This window comes from Schistocerca americana, chromosome 3, assembly GCF_021461395.2.
Source record: "Schistocerca americana isolate TAMUIC-IGC-003095 chromosome 3, iqSchAmer2.1, whole genome shotgun sequence".
NCBI lineage: Eukaryota > Metazoa > Arthropoda > Insecta > Orthoptera > Acrididae > Schistocerca > Schistocerca americana.
This window is the reverse complement of record NC_060121.1, coordinates 685035678-685063209: the sequence shown is the minus strand read 5'-3', so window position 1 is coordinate 685063209 and position 27532 is coordinate 685035678. Positions and strand designations below refer to the sequence as shown.

At 42.8% G+C, this 27532-nt stretch overlaps 1 protein-coding gene across 1 annotated transcript in view; it reads right to left on the bottom strand.

Moving 5' to 3' along the window:
* The window catches only part of LOC124605639 (luciferin sulfotransferase-like), a 749478-nt gene extending 731589 nt beyond the window's left edge, over positions 1 to 17889 (bottom strand). Inside the window, exon 1 of the mRNA XM_047137460.1 lies at positions 17719 to 17889. The gene's annotated coding sequence lies outside the window, so the exon portion shown is untranslated. The remainder of the gene's footprint in view (positions 1 to 17718) is intronic.
* Positions 17890 to 27532: the final 9643 nt, after the last annotated feature.

Below are 27532 nucleotides of genomic sequence, written 5' to 3'. Positions count from 1 at the left end.
TTTACATCATAAGGTGGATGTTCCTGTGGACTGCATTCAGATGTAGCAAGAAACGTGACAGTTCTTCTTCACCATGCGCTCACAATACAAAAGTGTTACCTACATATCGCCAAAAGACTCTCGGTATACGTTATGCAGAATGAAGAGCTCTCTGCTCAGAGTCTTCCATAAAAAGTTTACTACCACAGGCAGCAGGTGGCTGCCCATAGCAACACCGTCAATCTACTTAAAATGTTCATTGTCAAATAAAAAGTAGGTTGAGGCGGCTCTCAACTGGGCAAGGCTTAGGACCCGGTGACCTCGTTAATACCGTCTGAGAGAAAATATTTTATTCATAATGACACGTCTGGCGATAGTTGACATTTCTTTTAGACACACGAGCGCCCATTCTGCAGGGGGCGGACATGAAGTTTTACCTTTACACATGCACCTGCGCGCCACGGGTGGAAAAGTATTTGCAGAGTGTGTGGATTTCGTTAGAGGACGCTCCTGTGATGCCGACAATGCACGTGCGTTTCCACGCCAGTTTTTTCTATATAGCTGACGCCGTGAGCTGCAGACTCCATCCTTTGGATTAGAGTCCCATACTTACCATATCGGAAGATTCGGCCGCCTGAGCTACTCTCAGGGTGAAATCGAAGTTTTGGAAGAGATCCCCTTCGCCGTCTGCTGCTGATGCCATCCGCAGCTGCTGCCGTGTGTCCGCCGTCCGCCGCCCGCTACCGTCTCCGACTGCCGTCTGTCGCCGTACAATCGTCAGGCACCCGGTGCTAACCGCCACCGCTGCAGCCGCCGCCTCCACCCAGTGCTCGCCGCCGCCGCCGCTACCACTCCGACCCTCGTCATTGTTCTCCTTCCCCACTTCTGTGACATATGTCGCCGGAAGACAGCACAGTCCACCACAGACAACACCACTATCACTATCATATACACCTCCCCTTCACCTTCACACACTGTTACCTCCTGGAGGGGCTCCTCTGGGTTTCCACTCTCTACTCCACCTCCCCTGCTCAGTCTCCTCCCGTTCTATCTCCTCCCAATCCCTGTATACCCACCTGTATGCTGCACCTACACCTGTACCTGCCCGTGTACCTACTCATGCTCCTACTCCTACTACCCGCCCCTCCTCCCACCGGTACCACCAAGTGGGAAGACTTTCCCCCACTCCCCACTCGCCCTGCTATGACCACTCCTACTTCCCCCACACAAGCGTCATTGCCAACCCATCACAGTCGCCACCACAGAGCACCCATCCTCTATTCAAAGTGCCTCTGATTCACATGTGGGGCCTGCCTCACAAGATATCCCAATCCAACCAGTCCCTCACCCCGCCAAAAAACCCCTAAGCACCCAAGTGGTGACCTCGCCTCAACTGCCTTCTCCTAAAAACTACTGCTCACCCCTCTTCCTTCTGATGTCGCCCTGGACACCACCCTTCCCCCTGCATCTCCAGCCCCTTTCCTATATGCCTTCATCCTTGCCAACCCAAAATCCTAAATTTCTTCACCCTCACCCTCAAAATCCGTAAGTGCACCCCCAGTTGCCCCACTGCCCAACTCTGTCCTCATGAAATCCCCCTCTCCCTCTTTCAAAATTGATCTCCTCCAGAAACTTCCTGTGTCACTTTTGGCCCACATGGGCCCTTCACACCTTTCCTTACCTGCTCCTCTCCCCATGAGCCCCAACCCCCTCATCGTCTGTCAACTGTCACTGCTGTGATCGCAAAACTCAGCTCTGTGGTCATGGAGGCAGAGGTGTTGGCGGAACTGAATGACCTCCCTACCCTGGAAATCTGCTTGACCTGCTCAATCTACAAAAACTCTAGCCCTACCTTCCTCATGGGAGTATTTACAGAGTTCACCTCCTCCATGGATCACCTCATCACTGAGGGAGCCTTGATTTTCAACCGTCGCCACCATGTTCACCACTCCCGTACTGCTTCTCAAACATACTGCTGACAATGCTGTCTCCTCTACCGTGTTCACCTGACCCACAACTGCCAGAACCCCCCCCCCTTCTGAACCCACTACAAAGCGTCCCACTTCCTCAGACAGTATTTTAACCTCATCTCTCCTACTTCCTATAACACCTGCATAGAACCCCGCCCCACCTACTCCTCAAACTAAAAAGCTAAATCCCCAATCACAACCATGGGCTCCCTGTCCCTGTTCGCCACATAGACCAGCCAATCCACCCCAACAATTCCTCCACGCCCCCTTTGGCCAAAGACATCATCCTCTTCCTGACTATTGTCCTCAAGAATATCCACCCCTTCCAATGCCCCCACCCCATTCAGCAGATCTTCCTTGCCACCCAATAGGTCTTCCATTTGATTACCTATGCCACATACTCCCACAACTAAGCCCACTTCACCTTCACCCACCTACACACTCTCGTTTAAGCTTCTTTCTCCTCCTCTGTCCGTGACATCCTTCCCTCCCATCTCCTCTCACGTTTTGTCTCATGTACCTAAACATTTGCTCTGTCCCTGGCAACAAATACCTCTTCATGCATACCCTGTCCCAGCATCAGGTCGACTTCTCCATCCTTAATGAAACCTTCCTCCAACCTCATCATGTTGTGAGCATCTCTCCTGCACTGACAACCCCCTTCCCCTCACATGAGGCAGAGTTGTTACTAGCCACTGAAGCATATCCCTATCCAACCACAACCTCTGCCCAAAGACAACCGAACACCTGATCCTCAGAGTCTTGTGTCTTGTATCCCGTCCTCACCTTCACCTGTGCCACTATCTATGTCCATCCCACAGATCCTCTCCCCTACAGCTTCATTTCCTATGTTGAGTGTACCTTCACCACCTATGTGATTGGTGCTGACCTCAACACCCACAGCCATGACCCTGTGCCACTTTGGCTGTGGCGTCAGTTCCTTACCAGCCGCCACGGCGACCTTGTTCCCCACCACAGCACACCTTTCGCAAAAGTAACTCCACCAAGGATTTTATCCTCGCTTCCACCAACCTCCTTTGTCGTATCGCCACAGACTTCCTCGACCCCATAGGTAATGATCACCTCCCAGTTCTTCTCACCATGTCCTCAGTCCATCGTCCCCCTCCTGACCCCCCACTTCCATGCTGCTCCTCCGAAGTCTGTCCATGACAACCGCTGTGCTGACTAGAATGCCTACTGGGAATCCATTGCCTCACAGGGTGACAGCCACCAACTTACCCTTCACCATCCTGTTGATGTCACCCATGTCTCTGCCTTCCTCCAGAACACAATCGCAGATGCTGTGGAGGCCCACATTCCTACCAAACTCATCCACCCTACTGCCCTACACTTCTTCCACAGACAGTCCTCCGCTCTTTGCTCTGCACCTGTGACTGGGATACACTCCTCTGCCTCCGGCAATTACGACAACACATCCAAGACCTCCTCACGGCGAAGAAACGCCGGGACTGGCGCCAGACATGTACACACCTCAACTTCACCCACTCTGTCAACCCAACGGAATGCAATATGGACATGAGTAGATGCAGGTGATCAGACAGGATGCTTACGTTCGTGTCACCTGTCAGAGTTGTATCTAGACGTATTGGGGGTACCATATCACTCCAAACGCACACGATCCGCACCATTAGAGAGCCTACACAAGCTTGAACACTTCCCTACTGAAATGCAGGCTCCATGGATTCGTGAGGTTGTCTCAATACCCGTGCACGTTCCATCCGCTCGACGCTATTTGAAATGAGACTCGTCCGAGAAGGCAATATGTTTCCAGTCATCAACAGTCCAATGTCTGTGTTGACGGGCCCAGGCGAGGCGTAAAGCTTAGTGTTGTGCAGTCATCAAGGGTACACGAGTGGGTCTTACGCTCCGAAGGCCCATATCGATGGTGTTTCGTAGAATGGGTCTCACACTGATACTTATTGATGGCCAACCATTGAAATCTGCAGCAACTTCCGGAGGTGTTGCACTTCTGTCACGTCGAACGATTCTCTTCAGTCGTCATTGGTCCCATTCTTTCAGGATCTCTTTCCGGTCGGAGCCATGTAGGAGATTTGATGTTTTACCATATTCCTGATATTCACAGCACAGTCGTTGAATGGTTCTACGGGAAAATCCCCACTTCATCGCTACCTCGAGGATGCTGTGTCCCATCGCTCGTGCGCCGACTGTGACACCACATTCAGACTAACTTAAATCTTGATAACTTGCCTTTGCAGCATCAGTGACCGATCTAACGACAGCGCCAGGCAGTTGTGGTCTTCTCTAGATGTTGCCTGTTTATGTATCACTGTATTTGAATACGCATGCCTGTACCCGTTTCTTTGGATCTTCAGTGTACATTCGCATCAGTCTGCGTAACAGTGAAATGACGCTTCAGAGCGGAGTTCAACAAAGCTCCATCAACAGCAAAATCCATTCGGCGATAGAGTGGGCAGCTCAAAGCTTTAGGATGCATCTGCCATGAGAAATGAATTGGGCGATTTGAAGTGATTGAAGAAACGGTTGACGACGTGCTGGCGAGTTTCACATATAGCCCATATAAATCGACAAACAGAGCAAGCACAGAGCTGAACATACCACAACCGACCATTTGGAAGATCTTAAGGAAGCGACTGAAGCTGAGGCATTACCGCTTGCCGTTGCTACAAGCCCTGACTCGCGATGACAAAGACGCTTTGAATTCCTGACACAGTCGTAAAAGCTTATGGAAGACTTTGGGTTTTATGAGAAACTCATTTTCAGCAACATTTTTTTTTTGTGAATGGCACAGTGAACAGGCAGAATGCACGGTTCTGGAAGGCAGAGAATCCCCACGTTATCTTACAGCATATTCTACATTCACCAGAAATTAGAGGGTTCCGTGCAGTCTCAAGGCGTAAAGTTTTCGGTCGGTTTTTCTTCTCCGAAAAGACCGTTGCAGAAAACGTGTAAAAGGTGGTAATAATTAAACATCTGATACCTGAGAGGATCCCCACGAAGAACGAGTGATCGTAGGATAAGGAAACTTTGTGGAAACATTTTTAAGGACATACGGAAGAGAAATAAGAATAAACCATCGAATGAAACACATATTAATTTCTACATAAGACGGTAGTATTTGTTAATTGTGTGCCATGTTTATGTTGCTGGTTACAAAAGTTGTTCATTGTAATGACTATCTGCAGCCAAGAAGGCCAGGATATCATTTCACAATTGTTCGCAGCACTTTTCGAACGGTGGCCTATGGAATGTTCAGTTGTCGTGACATATCGTGCACTGTTTGAAGACTGCAAATCACATCCAGCATTTTCAGCCAAGATACAGTAACTTCTTCAACAACTTGTGTCGCAGTTGGCCGTCGGCCTTTACCACGAACATTTCTCAAACCGCTACTCGAACCGAACTTCCGTATGGTGTTTCTCAACCCCGGTGCGATAAAGGGACTTTTCAGTATTCCGTTAATACACTCCTGGAAATTGAAATAAGAACACCGTGAATTCATTGTCCCAGGAAGGGGAAACTTTATTGACACATTCCTGGGGTCAGATACATCACATGATCACACTGACAGAACCACAGGCACATAGACACAGGCAACAGAGCATCCACAATGTCGGCACTAGTACAGTGTATATCCACCTTTCGCAGCAATGCAGGCTGCTATTCTCCCATGGAGACGATCGTAGAGATGCTGGATGTAGTCCTGTGGAACGGCTTGCCATGCCATTTCCACCTGGCGCCTCAGTTGGACCAGCGTTCGTGCTGGACGTGCAGACCGCGTGAGACGACGCTTCATCCAGTCCCAAACATGCTCAATGGGGGACAGATCCGGAGATCTTGCTGGCCAGGGTAGTTGACTTACACCTTCTAGAGCACGTTGGGTGGCACGGGATACATGCGGACGTGCATTGTCCTGTTGGAACAGCAAGTTCCCTTGCCGGTCTAGGAATGGTAGAACGATGGGTTCGATGACGGTTTGGATGTACCGTGCACTATTCAGTGTCCCCTCGACGATCACCAGTGGTGTACGGCCAGTGTAGGAGATCGCTCCCCACACCATGATGCCGGGTGTTGGCCCTGTGTGCCTCGGTCGTATGCAGTTCTGATTGTGGCGCTCACCTGCACGGCGCCAAACACGCATACGACCATCATCGGCACCAAGGCAGAAGCGACTCTCATCGCTGAAGACGACACGTCTCCATTCGTCCCTCCATTCACGCCTGTCGCGACACCACTGGAGGCGGGCTGCACGATGTTGGGGCGTGAGCGGAAGACGGCCTAACGGTGTGCGGGACCGTAGCCCAGCTTCATGGAGACGATTGCGAATGGTCCTCGCCGATACCCCAGGAGCAACAGTGTCCCTAATTTGCTGGGAAGTGGCGGTGCGGTCCCCTACGGCACTGCGTAGGATCCTACGGTCTTGGCGTGCATCCGTGCGTCGCTGCGGTCCGGTCCCAGGTCGACAGGCACGTGCACCTTCCGCCGACCACTGGCGACAACATCGATGTACTGTGGAAACCTCACGCCCCACGTGTTGAGCAATTCGGCGGTACGTCCACCCGGCCTCCCGCATGCCCACTATACGCCCTCGCTCAAAGTCCGTCAACTTCACATACGGTTCACGTCCACGCTGTCGCGGCATGCTACCAGTGTTAAAGACTGCGATGGAGCTCCGTATGCCACGGCAAACTGGCTGACACTGACGGCGGCGGTGCACAAATGCTGCGCAGCTAGCGCCATTCGACGGCCAACACCGCGGTTCTTGGTGTGTCCGCTGTGCCGTGCGTGTGATCATTGCTTGTACAGCCCTCTCGCAGTGTCCGGAGCAAGTATGGTGGGTCTGACACACCGGTGTCAATGTGTTCTTTTTTCCATTTCCAGGAGTGTACGTCGATACCCGCGAAGAGCAGTAGCACCATTGCTATTGTTTCGATAAAACAACTTCACGAGTAAAGCCCTTCTCACCTTGTCCAGGCCTTGTTGACTGCCTGCAGCTATAATGCACACTGATGCTTGTGTTTCAACCCTACCTCAGTGTACCAGTACCGACGCTCAATAGCAGTTCATGAGAGTACCGTACCGAACAACGTTAATCCTGCAACGCACAACCTGATAATCATCCCTATAAAGTTGGGTACCCACGGGGTGAATAGTTTTCTGTCTACTTTGGCTCAAGTAGCGAAAGTTTAATTACAAGCGCACTGTGTATTGACGTACTGGAAAATTGGCTCAAGTCGGAACTGGAGACCAACGGTGTTGACTTCATTTACCAACAGGATGGTGCTTCATCCTACTTCCATCATAATGCTCGTGAATTCTTAAAAAAAACAAAAACTCGGGAACTTGAGCAACCGATGAATCGGTCGAGGTGTTTGGTGATCAGAAATTCATGTCACGGCTTTCATGCTCTCCTGAGCTAACTGCATTCGATTTTTTTGCGTGCGTTTATGTGAAAGTCTGAGTGTTTACGCCTCCTCTACCAGAAAACCTACCCGAATTGCGAGTTCGCATAATCAGTGCTTTTGAACAAATTGGTAGAGGCATATTGCTCCGAACGCGGGAAGAACTTGATTATTGGTTTTGTAGGGAAGCAGCCTACTCACACTGTAGTAAATTCACATCAGTTTCCATTGTGTGCCAGCCAGTCTGCTGTAAGTAGCTCTGACGTTATAAATGTTGCGCAATACCTTAAAAATCAAGCAAATGACCTAAAACTTTTCTAGCATGTCAGGAATAATACTAAATTAATGTGTGTTGAATATCAGTTCGATAACTTAAGTCATTTTCGAAATTTGGACGTTTTTCTGAAAAAATCATTGGCGCAACAGAAAAGAGCTAGAGACTTCAAAATTTATATTTAGATTCATCTTTCATAATGATTTAATAAAAATAGTACTTTGGATTTCACAAATTAAGATTTTAGTGGAAATTCATGATTTTCTGGCTTTCATCTCAAAACTGAAGGAAGCAAGATAGATTAAGTATGCTAGTAAGTAAGGCTAGGATGTTTAGATTTAAATAGGTTGGAGGTCCGCTATGATTATGAAGATGTGTAAAGTTTCTTTTGAATACCTATAAAATTATAGCGATAGCGGATCTCAAAAAGGGCCAATTCAGAGCTCATCTACTGCGTACAATGTAATTTAATTAATTCTCTCGCCCAAAATATTTAACTTAGCCACGTCAAAATTTTATTATCAATACTTACCTGCGTGCTGAATGCACGTTTAAATTAAGAGCTTCATCGGCCATAAGAAAAAGAAGCTATAAATTATTATGTAACTTGAAGTGGTGCGTTACTAGCCCAGCGGCTATTCGAGAGAGCCGATTTGATCAGGCGTTCCCTTAGCCGTCCGCACCACGGCTTTATATATAAGAACGCTGCGTGAGGAAAAAAGGCCCCAGTTCTCTCCCGACGCTGAATGACACGCCATCTGTGTCGGGAGTCGCGTCGCATCAGTGTCACTGCTACAAACAGCCTCGGGTGCCGTATTATGTTACTAGAGATACGCGGAACCATGAAAACATTTCATGTGAAGTGTTAATACTGGGATGATTTTCATTATCTAGCTTCAGTTTGCGTTTTGTCGTATTTTCACGCGCCGTCGCGGGACAGACATTCTACCAAATATTTAGCGTGGCGTTTGATGAAATATTTTCATCAAATTATGGCGAGCATTCTTTGTAACATTTAATTCGGACATTTGTAGTTGCATCAGCGCATTAGAGTCTGAACTGCTCTGTTAGTTAGGTTGTAGGGATACTTGTGTTTTTTATCAGTGAATTTCAGAATATACTCAACTATTTTGGAAAACCGTTTTTGATTAGAAATCCCGGACAATCTCCTAATTCCTCAGAGCTATAAGCTGCAGCTATAATAACATTCTCAGATAAAGTGGGCACTAGGATCTCTAATTACTGGTTCCATGTTTTATTAAATCACTTTCTGGGTGCCAAAAAGTAAATAGAGAGCCAGTGTTGAGAACGGCGAAAGACAGCATTAACAACATTCTAAAAGCCAGAAACTGATTCAACATGCAAGTGTTTATACAGCAATGAAATGTTACAACATTCAAACAAGGATACAACAGTAGATTTATTTCAAACTTATCCGCCGCCCCACATATGGTGCATCGGCCGGGAAACCAACTAAGTGAAAGTGATTTTTAACTATTCGGATTCACGAGTGGAATGCGACACGCAGCTGAGTAATAGAACAGTGAATGTGTTACGTGTGCATGTGGACGACGCAATTGGATTAACAACACATCTGGATTGACGGAGCTGGCACTGAGTCTAGCGGTGCTGCCGGCATCGCGAGAAGCCAGTCTCGCCGCACCGCAGTCGTCCGCTGGAGCAGCCGGCGCAGAGCCTGCAATTGCGGGCCACGCAAACACACAACAGCCGTCGGAGAGCCGTCTGCAGTTCAACGTGCCACGTCGCATGAGGAATCCGGGTACGCCGCGCCGGCAACGCCATACGTCGTGCAGAAGGAACTAAGTTAAGTGAAAAGCTGTTAAAAATTTTACTAACGTGCACTAAAAGACTGTCGGCGATGGAACCGCCAAAAGAAACTGAGTTTAAACTTAAATTAGAACCTATGTCTGTTGAGGGAACTGTAAGTTCAGACAACGGTTCAAGTGTAAACATGTATGAAAGTAGTAATGTTAAAGTGAAAAATGAAGTATTGTCTCCTGACAGTAGTGTGCGACAGTAGTGTGCGAAGGGGCAATGATTCAATAATAGAGACCCCTGTAGTAAAGCAGAAAGTAGAAATTGTAAATTTATTGGATGATATTTCTCTGATGAATTAAAAATGAAACAGTCATCAGAGATGGTAGAGTTTAAGAAGGAGCAGTTAGATATGACTAATCAATCAGAAGTTTCATTCAGTTTTGATGATTCTGGTATTGGAGCTAGTTTTTCGTCACGTGAGTGTGATAAAAAGCCAGCTAGTGAGCAAACCAAAGGTGCTTGGGCTGTTGATCTAAATGTTATATTACAAGCAATAGCTGCCAGTAATGCAAAAATGTCAGCCAGTAATGCTAGAATGACAGCTGAATTCAAGTCTGAGATTGTGGCCAGCCAAACAAATTTTAATAAGCGATTGGAGGTAATGGACGATACCTTCAAGGCTGGTTGCAATAAGTTGAAAGAGGATCTAGACAGTTTGAATTATAAAATTGATTACAACCATGAGGATATTAAGAAAAAGGTTGCTCAACAATTTTCTGAAATGTATAAAACAGTAAAATCCGAAGTTGCTGAGGTTCGCAAGGACTTCCAAATGGAAGAAGCGAAGCTGGAGCACAAGTTAACAGAAAAGATCGAGGCGGAATCTGAACTGTGCTCAGATAGATTTAAAGATGTTAATATAAAAGTAAACATATGTCAAGCAGACATAGATGCAATCAAAACTGATACTAATCATATTGTACAAAGAGTAGATAATGTGGAAATGAAAGTAGAAAATATAAGTACTAACACTGCTAACATTGAGAGTAAAGTAGCTTCAGTAACTTCTGGTAATGGTAGTATACAACAAGTTGTAGCTGCAAACGCCGATTTTATCGGGTGTCGGCAGTTCTTGCGGTTTGATCCAGATAAAAATATCCACCCGCTAGATTTCTGGAACGATTTTGAAGAGGTGATTCCACCGACTTGGTCTGAACGAGAGAAAATCTCATTTATTAAAAGCCATTTTGCAGGTGACGCCATGCGTTGGTCAGCTGATGTTATGTTGAAGTGTAAAACATTAGCGGAGTTTAAAACAGCTTTCATTAATGAGTATTGGTCTAGCAATAAGCAAAATGAAGTGTTGAGAGAATTTTGGAGTGGGAAACGTTTCAATGCAGACAAGGAATCAATTAAAGAGTTTGCTAGGTCATGGATTTCACGTTTGTCACATTTGGCGGAAAAGCTAAAACCAGAAATGATTATACTAGGTCTTGAAGCCAAACTGCCATGGTACTGGCAAACTAGAATTATATCTGCCCCTAGAGACAATCTGGATCGTTTCATTGAGTATTTGGAACGTGTAGAACGTGTTGCTGCCAATGAGGAGCAAGCACGTAATAACCGAAATGCCAATAACAATAATAGTAATTTTAGGAACGAGCAAAATGGCAATGTAAACGTCAGAACAGTAGGTGTTAGCCATCCTAAGAGAGGTAGGAATTGGGGAAATAGTTATCAGAACCAACAATGGCGTCCAAAGGATAATAATGTTGATCCAAACAGAAATATGCATGTAAACAACAGTACGGAAAGTAATGCTGTGCCAGTCAACTATAATGAAACTAAAGGAAACGGCAGTAGGCCGAAGCAGGAAAACTAGTTCCCGTCTATGAGCACACTGGCGCTCAACAGGCGGTTACTTTTCCTAAGCCAGTAGTTAAGGGAATTGGAAAGACAGATCAGAATACTCAGACTGAACATGTGGATGAAGAGTCGGTAGCATCGAAGGATACAACAGAAATATTAGATCACTCACAGTATTTGATAGATACCGTGTTAGAGACGCTTTCTAAGTGGGAAGAGAATGAGAAGGTGCTGCTGTGTAACGATAGGGACGAGCTACAAAATACTGAATTGACAGGTGAAGAAACAGAAGAAATTCATGCTTATATTTACGATGAGAATGATGTGCTCTTATCTAAAGTGCCTGTGCAGGATGTTGATAATGTACTAATAGATTTAGGACAGGAGATAAGTGAGAATGTAGAGGGTAGGCTGTTGAGGGTCGATGAACCCAGAAGCTGTGACCAGTTGTCACTTGAGAAGGAAACCGACGATAATGGTGAAAGTGGTTTAGCTGTAACTAATGTTATGCCCGGTCTGGAGGCGCAGAATCGCTCAGACTACAGTAATTTGGGTCATGTTCAGCAAACTAAATGTAATGAAGTCGTGCGGTGTTTCGATTTAAAATTAATAGACCGACTGGAAAAGGCAGCTGAAAATGTAATTCAGGAAACCCCTACACACTGTGACCTAAATGTAATGAAGACTGATGTCGATCACTTTAGTTGGAGACAAATCCAAAAGGAACTACTAGATGAATGTGAGGAACCACCTGTACAACCTAGAATAAGCCACCCTATAATAATAGTGAATATGTTGGGTATCAATGTACGTTGTCTCTTAGACAGTGGAAGTGAGGTGAGTGCGATATCTCAGTCCTTCTTTGATGCATTACCTGGTAAAGACAAGCTTACAGTAATGAGGGTATCAGGACTAAGAATAGTTGGTGCTACTGGCAAGGTGTCAAAAACAGTAAAGCAAGAAGCTTTGCTGCCCGTTAACATTAATGGTAATTTAATTGATCATCCATGTTTGATTATAAACAATCTCAGTATTGAGGTTTTAATTGGCATAGATTTCTTGTCAAAATATCAGGGTGTTGTTGGCTTTGAAAAAAGCCAGTTAAAAATGGTCTTGCCAATAACTGGAGTAATTATAGTACCTTTTAGTGATAAACATGTAGTAACTGATCATGAAACTTGGGAGCTGCCTATACGAGTTCTGGAAAACAGGAGATATTGGGACGATGGTGTTAATCTGAGTACAAGTAAGCTAAACACAAGAGAAGAAGAAGCAATTATTTTGGACCAAATAGATGCTAAATTGCAGGAAATCGATAAAATTTCAGCTAATCAGAGGGAAGAACTGAGACAGGTTTTAAAAAGGCATCATAAAGTATTTTCAGATCGACGTGGCGTGGTCAAAGGTTATGAATGAATGCTGTAGGGAGGATGTTGTTCTGTAACCTCTACACAGTGTGGCAGCTGTGCTGTCCCAGCTGTGTGAGATCTTCTTTCCATTTCAGGTCTCACTCACTCTTCATCTTTTCTATCCACCTAAAATTTCTAACTCTTCTTTACAGCATTAAGCTAATGAGTGCTGTAGGGAGGAGGTTGTTCTGTAACCTCTACACAGTGTGGCAACTGTGCAGTCCCAGCTGTGTGAGATCTTCTTTCCTTTTCAGGTCTCACTCATTCTTCCTCTTTCCTGTCCTCAAAAATTTCGACCTCTTCTTTCCAGACATGAAAATTTTCTGTTATGACTATCAAGCCATGACTTATGTAACCAATCTATTTACCGATTAGTGAAGAAAAATACCTAATGTGACAAACCTAACAGTGACAAACAATAGAGAAGTATGACGTAATTAAGATACAAATGTATTTGAGTAACAATTATGTATAGTACCCTGGTAATATAGTGAGTACAAAGTGTTGTTTTATTGGAAATGGTCCACTAACAATATTTTAAAAAAGATATATGAATTCATGTACAAGCAGGATCTGAAGTGGTAGTGAAACCTAGTGTATGCATTAGAGCTAACTAATAAATAGTAAGAAAGAGATTGCTTAGTGTTATGAAAAATATGCAGATAAGTTGTAAGATTAAACTCACCTGGTGTAGCAAGGAAAGGCAGTGTAATAGAATTGAGCAGTGTTTGTGGTTGAGAGGTGAAGGACACGTCCCTGAAGTATTTATAAGGTTGGAGCTGGTCATTATTTTAGTGTAGTGTGTGACAGGATACACCTACACGTAATGAGGTTATGAGTTGGAGGCGTGAATGCGACCATAGGTACCCTTATGTTAGATGAGACAGAGCAGCTCATGGAGTCCTACAGGTTTAAGGAATTTAGCATTACGCTCGTCCATAATTACTTGATGCACTTTAGTGGTAGGTCTGAGAGAGACTACCTGAGGTTTCAGCGTCCGATTGAGTGGAAATGGATTGCCACGTGAGCAAACTAATCAGCTGCAATACGCTATGAATATGAAATAAATGTGCTATCCTATGCTTTAAATGTTAATAAAGTGAGTGTTAAATAAGTACATACACTAGCAAAGTAAATAAATAACATACTGACAGACGTGAAACATTATTTTAGCTCAGCATAAATACACTTCAAAGTAAGTAAGTACCTAATTGCAGATGTGGAACTGACAACAGCAGAGGACCAATAAGTGGATTTAGTAGTCAACTAAACGTAGTGTGTTTTGAACACTCACAACTGTACTATTACCAAAAGTTATTCACATGTACAAAGAAGCTGAGAAAACAACCACTAATCATACTCATACTATCTCTAAGAATAAGGTAATCAAAGATGAGTCAGTTAAGTGCTTAAAATACAAATGTATCAGGAATGTACCGAGCATTGGTTCAGTGTTCCGGCCCAGAAATAATAAATTCAGATTAAATATGATTTATGATTGTATGCCTTGAGCATTAATTTTCTCTAGTACGTGACTAAAGGCGTTTTGAGCCATTTGTTTAACGATTTTATGACAGTTAAGTAACCGCGAGAGTAATACTGAAAAAGCTCTGTTAACTTTGTTCCAGCAACATACTGAAGGATAAAATGTATATATCCCCATTTCATTGTGACCCACCCTTAGATATTAAGTGAACAGAGTCTGAGGCACTCTTTTTGTTTGTTCTACAGGACAAACCAGATAATGGCAGCCTGGTAGCTGCGTGAAAGCGTGGAGTGACTTGGACACAACTCACAGTGTCCCCTCCCCTTTCCTCCATGTAATTTAGAGAGAAGTGAAGGACGCACACCATAGCAACTTCCCCTCCTCTACTCGTGTGAATGGAAGTGTAGGACGCCAGCCAAAGCGGCTACAACCACGTGTGTAAAAAAAAAAAAAAATATTTGTGAACTTTTCTTTCAGGTTTAGAAATGACTGCTAAGAGATAATCATCTGTTTATGTATCATATTATTTTATTTGAATTTGCGTATGTAAAAATGTATTTAATGTATTTAATGGATCTAAGATTTTCATAATTTTTCAATTTGTATGGGTTTGTTTGTCTAAGGCAATATGTATGCCAAAATATTGCATTGACTTTGCTTAAAATCTTGAGTAATGACATTGTTTAAAAGGCAGTGAACATGCCTACAATTTAAATAATTAATGTAGGTAATCAGTCTTATTTAATGTTTCTACAGGTTTATATTTCAATTTTGATTTTCATAGGGAGTTAAACTGTACTCTTGCTTCCCTTTTTGTAATTAAATTTTTTTTTCATTCCTTAACATTCATAAACAAAAAAATTTAAGTAGAGGGTGATGTAGGGAAGCAGCCTACTCACACTGTAGTAAATTCACATCAGTTTCCATTGTGTGCCAGCCAGTCTGCAGTAACTAGCTCTGACGTTATAAATGTTGCGAAAAACCTTAAAAATCAAGCAAATGACCTAAAACTTTTCTAGCATGTCAGGAATAATACTAAATTAATGTGTGTTGAATATCAGTTCGATAACTTAAGTCATTTTCGAAATTTGGACGTTTTTCTGAAAAAATCATTGGCGCAACAGAAAAGAGCTAGAGACTTCAAAATTTATATTTAGATTCATCTTTCATAATGATTTAATAAAAATAGTACTTTGGATTTCACAAATTAAGATTTTAGTGGAAATTCATGATTTTCTGGTTTTCATCTCAAAACTGAAGGAAGCAAGATAGATTAAGTATGCTAGTAAGTAAGGCTAGGATGTTTAGATTTAAATAGGTTGGAGGTCCGCTATGATTATGAAGATGTGTAAAGTTTCTTTTGAATACCTATAAAATTATAGCGATAGCGGATCTCAAAAAGGGCCAATTCAGGGCTCATCTACTGCATACAATGTAATTTAATTAATTCTCTCGCCCAAAATATTTAACTTAGCCACGTCAAAATTGTATTATCAATACTTACCTGCGTGCTAAATGCACATTTAAATTAAGAGCTTCATCGGCCATAAGCAAAAGAAGCTATAAATTATTATGTAACTTGAAGTGGTGCGTTACTAGCCCAGCGGCTATTCGAGAGAGCCGATTTGATCAGGCGTTCCCTTATCCGTCCACACCGCGGCTTTATATATAAGAACGCTGCGTGAGGAAAAAAGGCCCCAGTTCTCTCCCGACGCTGAATGACACGCCATCTGTGTCGGGAGTCGCGTCGCATCAGTGTCACTGCTACAAACAGCCTCGGGTGCTGTATTAAGTTACTAGAGATACGCGGAACCATGAAAACATTTCATGTGAAGTGTTAATACTGGGATGATTTTCATTATCTAGCTTCAGTTTGCGTTTTGTCGTATTTTCACGCGCTGTCACGGGACAGACATTCTACCAAATATTTAGCGTGGCGTTTGATGAAATATTTTCATCAAATTATGGCGAGCATTCTTTGTAACATTTAATTCGGACATTTATAGTTGCATCAGCGCATTACACTCTGAACTGCTCTGTTAGTTAGGTTGTAGGGATACTGTGTTTTTTATCAGTGAATTTCAGAATATACTCAACTATTTTGGAAAACCGTTTTTGATTAGAAATCCCGGACAATCTCCTAATTCCTCAGAGCTATAAGCTGCAGCTATAATAACATTCTCAGATAAAGTGGGCACTAGGATCTCTAATTACTGGTTCCATGTTTTATTAAATCACTTTCTGGGTGCCAAAAAGTAAATAGAGAGCCAGTGTTGAGAACGGCGAAAGACAGCATTAACAACATTCTAAAAGCCAGAAACTGATTCAACATGCAAGTGTTTATACAGCAATGAAATGTTATAACATTCAAACAAGGATACAACAGTAGATTTATTTCAAACTTATCCGCCGCCCCACAGTTTGATAGCTGCAGAATCATTAGGAGAGACGGGTATGGCACATTTGAACCTCTTGTAATATGTCAAAAAATCGTTTTCAAATTTTCTATAAGTGTGCAAACCCCTGTGACATTATGTACAATATAATAATTAAAGAAATTTCATGAAAAAGCTTCAATCATTTATAATAACCTTGTAATTCATTCGGCAGTGTGAGGCTCGCTGACCACTACGTAATTTTGTGCCTAATGCTGTATTAGCAAAGTAAAGACACTACACTGCCGATGTCACCTATGTAAGTACAAACAACACCGCTATAGGTTGTCTTCGAACACTACAGTAATTCTGGAACAATAGAAACAAATTCTGGCTACAATGTTCCACAGTAGAAGCATATCCACGAAGACTGAATGATGTAGCTAAAGGAAATACTATATTACACGCTACTGCGAATATTTACTTTTAATTTTTAATGTGGTCTGGTATATGGTATGAGGCATTGTGTCTGTCAGACTAACCGCCATATTCACACACAATTATAAAAATGAGCAAATATGGACAACTGAATTTACAAAATTGTCATCGGTCTCATCGGATTAGGGAAGGATGGGGAAGGAAGTCGGCCGTGCCCTATCAGAGGAACCATCCCGGCATATGCCTGGAGTGATTTAGGGAAATCACGGAAAACCTAAATCAGGATGACCGGACGCGGGATTGAACCGTCGTCCTCCCGAATGCGAGTCCAGTGGCTAACCACTGCGCCACCTCGCTCGGTACAAAATTGTATTCTGTGGACTATCGTATTTATTTCCGTCTCGTTTCCTCATATCAGCATCCTATTCACATCGCACATGAGTGATGTGGACAGTATTTAAAAGTTTTTTGAAAGCTACGTACGAAAAACTGTCTCCTAACTATTAAGACTAGTACTTGGTTTGATTTGCAATTTCTCCATTAAATAATCATCAATTTCAGTTTCTCATATAAGGTACTCACGGCAACATCTAGCAGAAATGCATTCAGTATCTACGTTCAGTACCTAAGACAAATTATACGTTTTAGCAGCAGAACATAGCGCCTATGTCCCAACAACCAGCTGCGACAAAGTTTTTTTTAATCCTACTACTGCTACATACACCTACGACAGTACTTACATATCACGCAGCTGTACAGTGTATCACTGTTTATGCTGCTATGCGAGTTGTTCCTGCAGTCAGTAAGACTAACAAAAGTATTTTTGTCTCGTTGCTAGCAGTGCAAGTGCCCACATGTACTGGTAAAAAGATCGCCGATCTGCTCCTTGCCAGGTACATTGTCGACATTCGTGGCTCTCGCTCTGACTCATCTGGTAGTGCTGGCGATGGGGGCACTCCTGCTCGCTGCACTGTAAGGCTTCTGTGTCGCGAGGGTTTCCGTGAATCGATGGACTCCCGAAGAGCTTTATCAGACACCTGTCTTAACATTGCTGTGTTCAGGAGAGAGGGGGAATAACTTCGGAGTGGGGATTCAAAGAGTATTTTTCACTGAAGCGCCAAAGAAACTGGTATAGGCATGCGTATTCAAATACAGAGATATGTAAACAGACGGAATACGGCGCTGCGGCCGGCAAGCGCTATGTAAGAGAATAAGAGAACAACTTCTTGGCGCAGTTGTTAAATCGGTTACTGCTGCTACAATGGTAGATTATCAAGATTTAAGTGAGTTTGAATGTGGTGTTAAAATCGGCTCACTATAGTGGGACGCGAAATTGAAGCATCAACCATCCACCAGTGTCAGGCCAATTTGAAGGTGAATATAAGTTTAATTTAGTTTTGTTGATGTATTTTCGGATTATTTGTAATGGTTGTGAATTGACTAAAGTTTGTATTTACTTTTTATGTTTCATGTACGGAGAGGGCGGCGCAACGAACGGAGACCGCATCTTTGCTGCCGGGACCAGAGAGAAAATTGCTGGCCACTATACGTCGCGGGTCAACAGCCAAAGAGCAACAGAAGATCCTGAAACCGAGTTGTTGCGTCGTGCTTCTAAAAATCGAAAATATAGGAACTTGTAATGTTTTGTACAACAATGACGTCATAGAAAGTTTAATCATGTTGTAAATGTTCAGTTCTATCTTGTCAAAGCTCAGGTTCACGTCTATATGTAGGAAGATAATAAACTAGTGTAGGCTACAAGAGTTTGAATGCGTGTTCCGACAATTTATTTATGAAGAATTATATTAAGTAATCTATTTGACAAGATTATTAATTTTTGACAGCGTTCATCGCGAGTGTGATTCTTGAAAGTTTATTCACTGTGGTTCTAATATCGATTAAAGCAGATTACCTGCATTAATATAATTTCTGAGGAGAAACAAACGACATCTAAATTGGAAAAGTTTACGCAAACCAATTGGACTGAGTGACGTAATTCTGTGCATACGACTCAAATGATGATGATTTAATTACAGTTTCGTTCAAGAACCATTCAGAGACAATTTTAAAAAGAATTTAAATAATTTTGAAGTGTGTTGTAACTGACTTAGGTGACGAAGTCTGCACATGGTCATATGTCAAAAGAAAACCATTTATACAAAACTTACGTCGTTACACTACACCGTGGCGACCTTAAAACCAGGACTTGTCTGCAACTAAGACACACAGGTACGAAACAATTACAACATCAAGAGTCCTTCGGAAGTCAACAAGAGTCTTCGTGGAGCCTTTACCAGCCAGCGGCGACTTCGCGGGTGTGGGCAGCTGACGGAGCACAGCTAAGCAGAACGGTCACGCAGTTATTGTACGAGAAGGCGCATCTGTTGGGCAGCAGCTGAACGCTGCAAACCCCGACAACCTCTTTCTCCTAAACTAACAGGCCCAGTACGCCAGCTGGGGGGCGTTCCTCCGGCTGGTATTACAGCTGTTGCTGAGGGCTTCGCCTGTCTACGGTGCGGCCGGGCGTGGTTGCAGCCAGTGACGTCTCCGGTGTTCGACTCAACGTCCTGCCGGTTGCCGAAGCGGGGTCGCAGCATCTCAGCGGCTGCATCGACGGCTGTTACTTCTGCAGCCCATAGCAGCACACTGATCACCGAGAACTACAAACTACAATATTAGTGTCCGGTGAGTCTGTTTCAAGTTGGAAGTGGAGTGTTGTACATAGGGAGTGTGCTTTTAATAGGATTGTTGATTACAAGTGTGCGTGTGTAACTTGTTAATATCTTACAAAAATGTCGGGAAGTGATATGTCAGACAAAGAGCAATCTATGTCCAATAGGAGCATGAGATCCCTTTTTAGGGGGATCGCTAAACTAAAACAATCTAACGAAGAATCCACTGCTAGATTAACAGAGGAACTAAAACAGGAATTGAAACAGTCCAACGGAGAATCTACTGCTAGATTAAAACAGTCTAATGAAGAATCTATTGCTAGATTAAAAGAGGAATTAAAACAGTCTAACGAAGAAACTATTGCAAGATTAAACGAGGAATAAAAACAATCTAATGAATAATCTAATGCTAAATTGAAAGAGGAATTAAAACAGTCTAATGCTAGATTAAAAGGGGAGCTAACAAAACCTACAGACAGGTTACAGGAACATTTTAATGAAACCAGTCGAGAATCAAGCGATATAATAGAGGCTTTTATAGTTGAAATGCAGGAAAAACTAGTAGGACTTAGTAATAAGATTGCTGATAATTGTAAAAGGTTAGAAGAACATATCCAGGAATCGCGTGAGGAAAAAGCTTGCAGGCGAAATGATATTACTGACTTAACCAAGAGACTAGTTAATGTCAATGTCTGAGTTGTAAATGAAATAGAGAAAAATAACGATAGGTTACGAGATGAATTTTCTATGCAAGCAGAAACTGTTCGTAGAGAATTAGTAGAATCTATAAAGAGGTTTCTACCAAACCTGTAGAGATTCCTTCAATAGATAATGTGGAATTAGAGATATTAACTCATCAAGTAGAAAAAGATCATACTGAAATAGAAAACATGAAATTTTTAACTACCGAAATATGCAGTAACCTTGAGACTTCCAAATATAATAACATTGACGAAGGTACAGAGCGTTCACATCGTGAACACAGTGAAGAATCGATATTAGCTAACCGCGTATACAATACAGAAATGCGAATACAGGAAATTACTAAACGGTTATCGGAATTAGATAATAATGAAAACGTTTCAAGTAGTAGATGCAATAACGTAATCAGAGACAACAGTCGCATCGTGTTTGCTAACTCGGACGACAACAATACAAATAAAGAAATCGCGGCAAGCAAATCGGGCGGAACTTCGTCTCTGCAATCTAAACAAAATCCAACTATGTCACTCGCAGAATGTTGGGATGGTATAACGAAAAATTTAAATGTAGCAAGTCGATTTCCTGTATTCAAACAAGGAGGCGAACTTCACCCTATAATCTTTATAAAAGCTTTTGAAACTTCATTATCTCCGAAATGGAGTAATGAAAAACGAATTCCATTTGTAATAGGACATTTAGAAGCAGAAGCTGCTGAATGGGCATTATTGCATAGAACTGAATTTAGGGACTGGGATGATTTTGTTAAGCAGTTTAAACAAAATTACTCGTTAAGAGAAAAACAACAACACTTAACTTTAGAGTTGTTAGACCCTCCTCCTTATTCTAAACGGTGGAGGGGTTGTAGGAATTATTTCGAATGGCATTTAAAGCGTGCTAAATTAATTGAAGAACCAGTTATTGAAAGTCATCTAATATGAGTCCTAATTAGTAGGTTACCATATTATGTAAAGGAAAGGAAAATGTTATTCTACGAATTGTCTGTCCAAAACAAAAAAAATTTCGAACAGATTGTAAAAAAATGCTGAACGGAGAATTAATAGTTATAATCAACATGCTATAGAACCCTCATTTCAGGTAGGAGATCTTGTATTAGTACGATCTCATCCTAAAAGTTCGAAGATCAATAAGGAATGTAGAATATTCTTCTTTATCTTTGAAGGTCCATATGTTGTACATAAGATTGTACATCCCAAAGCGTTACTTCTTATGGAACCTTCATCAGGTGTAATTAAAGGATTATATAGTGTTGATCAAATGAAACCCGTCATTCCTAAATAAGTTAATATTTAGTATATGTTACATACGGAAGAGCGTTCATAGTTTATTCATGTGAAGTTTTTCGTGATAGTCACGTGTTATTTTAAAGAAATAACAGAAAGTTTAAACAAGTGTTCTACATTAATCTACCGGTATTTCAAAAGGAGAAAGATAACTAAAAGGGATTTATATGGAAGAAATTTTGTTATTAGTCAGAAGGAATTTAGTATATTTTATATTTACTCAGATAGTAGGAGCTAAAGGGGATGGTTATTAGTTTTAGGGACCATGGTCGTCTGGAGCTGAATGGCTCACGAGAACGTAGCAGAGTGCCTTTAATAGAGATTTGTAATATTGTTAATATACACTCCTGGAAATTGAAATAAGAACACCGTGAATTCATTGTCCCAGGAAGGGGAAACTTTATTGACACATTCCTGGGGTCAGATACATCACATGATCACACTGACAGAACCACAGGCACATAGACACAGGCAACAGAGCATGCACAATGTCGGCACTAGCACAGTGTATATCCACCTTTCGCAGCAATGCAGGCTGCTATTCTCACATGGAGACGATCGTAGAGATGCTGGATGTAGTCCTGTGGAGCGGCTTGCCATGCCATTTCCACCTGGCGCCTCAGTTGGACCAGCGTTCGTGCTGGACGTGCAGACCGCGTGAGACGACGCTTCATCCAGTCCCAAACATGCTCAATGGGGGACAGATCCGGAGATCTTGCTGGCCAGGGTAGTTGACTTACACCTTCTAGAGCACGTTGGGTGGCACGGGATACATGCGGACGTGCATTGTCCTTTTGGAACAGCACGTTCCCTTGCCGGTCTAGGAATGGTAGAACGATGGGTTCGATGACGGTTTGGATGTACCGTGCACTATTCAGTGTCCCCTCGACGATCACCAGTGGTGTACGGCCAGTGTAGGAGATCGCTCCCCACACCATGATGCCGGGTGTTGGCCCTGTGTGCCTCGGTCGTATGCAGTCCTGATTGTGGCGCTCACCTGCACGGCGCCAAACACGCATACGACCATCATTGGCACCAAGGCAGAAGCGACTCTCATCACTGAAGACGACACGTCTCCATTCGTCTCTCCATTCACGCCTGTCGCGGCACCACTGGAGGCGGGCTGCACGATGTTGGGGCGTGAGCGGAAGACGGCCTAACGGTGTGCGGGACCGTAGCCCAGCTTCATGGAGACGGTTGCGAATGGTCCTCGCCGATACCCCAGGAGCAACAGTGTCCCTAATTTGCTGGGAAGTGGCGGTGCGGTCCCCTACGGCACTGCGTAGGATCCTACGGTCTTGGCGTGCATCCGTGCGTCGCTGCGGTCCGGTCCCAGGTCGATGGGCACATGCACCTTCCGCCGACCACTGGCGACAACATCGATGTACTGTGGAGACCTCAAGCCCCACGTGTTGAGCAATTCGGCGGTACGTCCACCCGGCCTCCCGCATGCCCACTATACGCCCTCGCTCAAAGTCCGTCAACTGCACATACGGTTCACGTCCACGCTGTCGCGGCATGCTACCAGTGTTAAAGACTGCGATGGAGCTCCGTATGCCACGGCAAACTGGCTAACACTGACGGCGGCGGTGCACAAATGCTGCGCAGCTAGCGCCATTCGACGGCCAACACCGCGGTTCCTGGTGTGTCCTCTGTGCTGTGCGTGTGATCATTGCTTGTACAACCCTCTCGCAGTGTCCGGAGCAAGTATGGTGGGTCTGACTCATTGGTGTCAATGTGTTCTTTTTTCCATTTCCAGGAGTGTAGAACACACCAAACGGGGCTCTCTCGCTTGTTTCTCCTAAATAAATTGCCATTACCCAACAAAGTGTCCGAAGGTAAAGAAAGCCGTGCCGAGATTCTAAAGACAGTTTTGCTTCATTTCTTCTTGACGTCAGGCATAAATAAAGCATTAGGGAAAAGAACGACGTAAAGTAAATAGTACTATTAGTTATTGTGAGAAACTTATTAGTAATATACATTTTTGGAAAGAATAACTCTAGTAAATGAATGAAACTGAAACTAATCTATCACAATTTGAACGCTCTGTCCTAATGTAACAACGTTAAAGAACGTACTAAATTATTAACTACTAGCAACTATTAAATGAAAAGGAGTAATCGGTTCTGAATTACCATAATAGCACAATTAAAAGTAAATGACAAATAGTCACAACAATATCGTCGTAAAGGGATTGAATCTATCTAAGAGCAAGGACTTTAGATTACTGAAAATGTGAGAAAAATTGTATAATATTAACAGTTAAATATTGTATATAGAAGAAGTTTAATTTTCGGTTAAAACCTGACAAACTGAGCTTGTGGGTAGGGTATGTAGTGGGACGCGAAATTGAATGGTCACCCATCCACCAGTGTCAGCCCAATTTGAAGGTGAATATAAGTTTAATTTAGTTTTGTTGATCTATTTTTGTAATATTTGTAATGGTTGTGAATTGACTAAAGTTTGTATTTACTTTTTATGTTTCATGTACGGAGAGGGCGGCGCAACGAACGGAGACAGCATCTTTGCTGCCGGGACCAGAGAGAAAATTGCTGGCCACTACACGTTGCGGGTCATCAGCCAAAGAGCAACAGAAGATCCTGAAACCGAGTTGTTGCGTCGTGCTTCTAAAAATCGAAAAAATAGAAATTTGTAATCTTTTGTACAACAATGACGTCATAGAAAGTTTAATCATGTTGTAAATGTTCAGTTCTATCTTGTCAAGGCTCAGGTTCACGTCTATATGTAGGAAGATAATAAACTAGTGTCTGCTACAAGAGTTTGAATGCGTGTTCCGACAATTTATTTAAGAAGAATTATATTAAGTAATCTATTTGACAAGATTATTAATTTTTGACAGCGTTCATCGCAAGTGTTATTCTTGAAAGTTGATTCAATGTGGTTCTAATATCGATTAAGGCAGATAACCTGCATTAATATAATTTCTGAGGAGAAACAAACGACATCTAAATTGAAAAAGTTTACGCAAACCAATTGGACTGAGTGACGTAGTTCTGTGCATACGACTCAAATGATGATGTTTTAATTACAGTTTCGTTCAAGAACCATTCAGAGACAATTTTAAAAAGAATTTAAATAATTTTGAAGTGTGTTGTAACTGACGTAGGTGACGAAGTCTGCACATGGTCATATGTCAAAAGAAAACCATTTATACAAAACTTACGTCGTTACACTACACCGTGGCGACCTTAAAAACAGGACGTTTGTGCAACTAAGACACACAGGTACGAAACAATTACAACATCAAGAGTCCTTCAGAAGTGAACGAGAGTCTTCGTGGAGCCTCTACCAGCCAGTGGCGACTTCGTGGGTGTGTGGGCAGCTGACGGAGCGCAGCTAAGCATAACTGTCACACAGTTATTCTACGAGAAGGCTCATCTGTTGGGCAGCAGCTGAACGCTGCAAACCCCGACAACCTTTTTCTCCTAAACTAACAGGCCCAGTACGTCAGCTGGGGGGGCGTTCCTCCAGCTGGTATTAGAGGTGTTGGTGAGGGCTTCGCCTGTCTACGGTGCGGCCGGGCGTGGTTGCAGCCAGTGACGTCTCCGGTGTTCGACTCAGCGTCCTGCCGGTTGCGGAAGCGGGGTCGCAGCAACTCAGCGGCTGCATCGACGGCTGTTACTTCTGCAGCCCATTGCAGCACACTGATCACCGAGAACTACAAGCTACAATATTAGTGTCCAGTGAGTCTGTTTCAAGTTGGAAGTGGAGTGTTGTACCTAGGGAGTGTGCTTTTAATAGGATTGTTGATTACAAGTGTGCGTGTGTAACTAGTTAATATCTTACAAAAATGTCGGGAAGTGATATGTCAGACAAAGAGCAATCTATGTCCGATAGGAGCATGAGATCCCTTTTTAGGGGGATCGCTAAACGAAAACAATCTAACGAAGAATCCACTGCTAGATTAACAGAGGAACTAAAACAGGAATTAAAACAGTCCAACGGAGAATATACTGCTAGATTAAAACAGTCTGATGAAGAATCTATTGCTAGATTAAAAGAGGAATTAAAACAGTCTAACGAAGAATCTACTGCAAGATTAAAAGAGGAATAAAAACAATCTAATGAATAATCTAATGCTAAATTGAAAGAGGAATTAAAACAGTCTAATGCTAGATTAAAAGGGGAGCTAACAAAACCTACAGACAGGTTACAGGAACATTTTAATGAAACCAGTCGAGAATCAAGCGATATAATAGAGGCTTTTATAGTTGAAATGCAGGAAAAACTAGTAGGACTAAGTAATAAGATTGCTGATAATTGTAAAAGGTTAGAAGAACATATCCAGGAATCGCGTGAGGAAAAAGCTCGCATGCGAAATGATATTACTGACTTAACCAAGAGACTAGATAATGTCAATGTCTTAGTTGTAAATGAAGTAGAGGAAAATAACGATAAGTTACGAGATGAATTTTCTATGCAAACAGAAACTGTTCGTAGAGAGTTTGTAAGTAAGCTGTTAAAGTTTTTTTATTGGTAACGCCACCTCTGTATGAAAATCACTGGCTGTGCTGTGTGCAGTCTGTGGGTAGTTTGCATTGTTGTCTGCCATTGTAGTGTTAGGCAGCTGGCTGTGAACAGCGCGTAGCGTTGCGCAGTTGGAGGTGAGCCGCCAGCAGTGGTGGATGTGGAGAGAGTGATGGCGGAGATTTGTAATTTGTCATGAACTGCTACATATATTATGACTATTAAGGTAAATACATTGTTTGTTCTCAATTAATATCTTTCATTTGCTAACTATCCCTATCAGTAATTAGTGCCTTCAGTAGTTTGAATCTTTTATTTAGCTGGCAGTAGTGGCGCTCGCTGTACTGCAGTAGTTCGAGTAACCAAGATTTTTGTGAGGTAAGTGATTTGTGAAACGTATAGGTTAATGTTAGTCAGGGCCATTCCTTTGTAGGGATTTTTTGAAAGTCAGATTGCGTTGCGCTAAAAACATTGTGTGTCAGTTTAAGCACAGTCTTGTATAAATTGTTCAAAGGGGACGTTTCATATGTCGACCCTTAGCCTAGGATACCTCATTGGAATCTTCTGATTTTTATCTTGTAGTTCGTGTAATTAGTGTAGCTATTGTTTATTGCTAGTGCGTAATTGTAGAGAGAATCTCCTTTGTAGTTGCAGTCTTTCATTGTTGTACAGTAAAACAGTTGTGGCATGCATGTAGATTTGCACCAAGTATTTCGCAGCTGCGCTGGCAATTAAGTAGACATTATTTCCATTGCTATGTTATTTTATTTTGCTCTTCAAATTGTGCTTTTCTGTGTTATCGTGTGAAATATTGTGACAATTATGGCGTGTGAAAAACGTAATACTAGGCTCCAAAGTAAACTGAGAAATGACAGTGAAGACGAAAGCAGTGTGTTAGCGCCGCAGAGTAATGAATTAACTAATGTTCAAAGTAGTAATTTGGTAATTGCGCATAGGGAAATGGAGCGGGTTGTAAATAATGGTGTACACAGTGAAACAGTTAGTGAACAGGGAAGCATTATCGATCGATCGGTCGGCAACAGCTCGCCTCAGGAATCCGAAATAACAGGAAACAATCTCGGAAATACTGTAGATTCAGGTTTTGGGTCCTCACCGTTTTCTCAAATAAGTCAAGACACATTTTCTGCTTGACAAAATGTGAATGTTGCCGGTGCAACTTCACTGCCGAAAAGCACTGAGGAACATGTTTCAGACACCAGTGCATTGTTATTACAATTAATGCAACAAATGGGACAACAGCTCAAAAAGTTAGACACAGTGGAACAAAATCTCAAATAGTTAGACACAGTGGAACAAAATCTTAAAAAGTTAGACACAATGGAACAAAATCTTCAAAAGTTAGACTCATTGGAACAAACTCTTGAACAAAC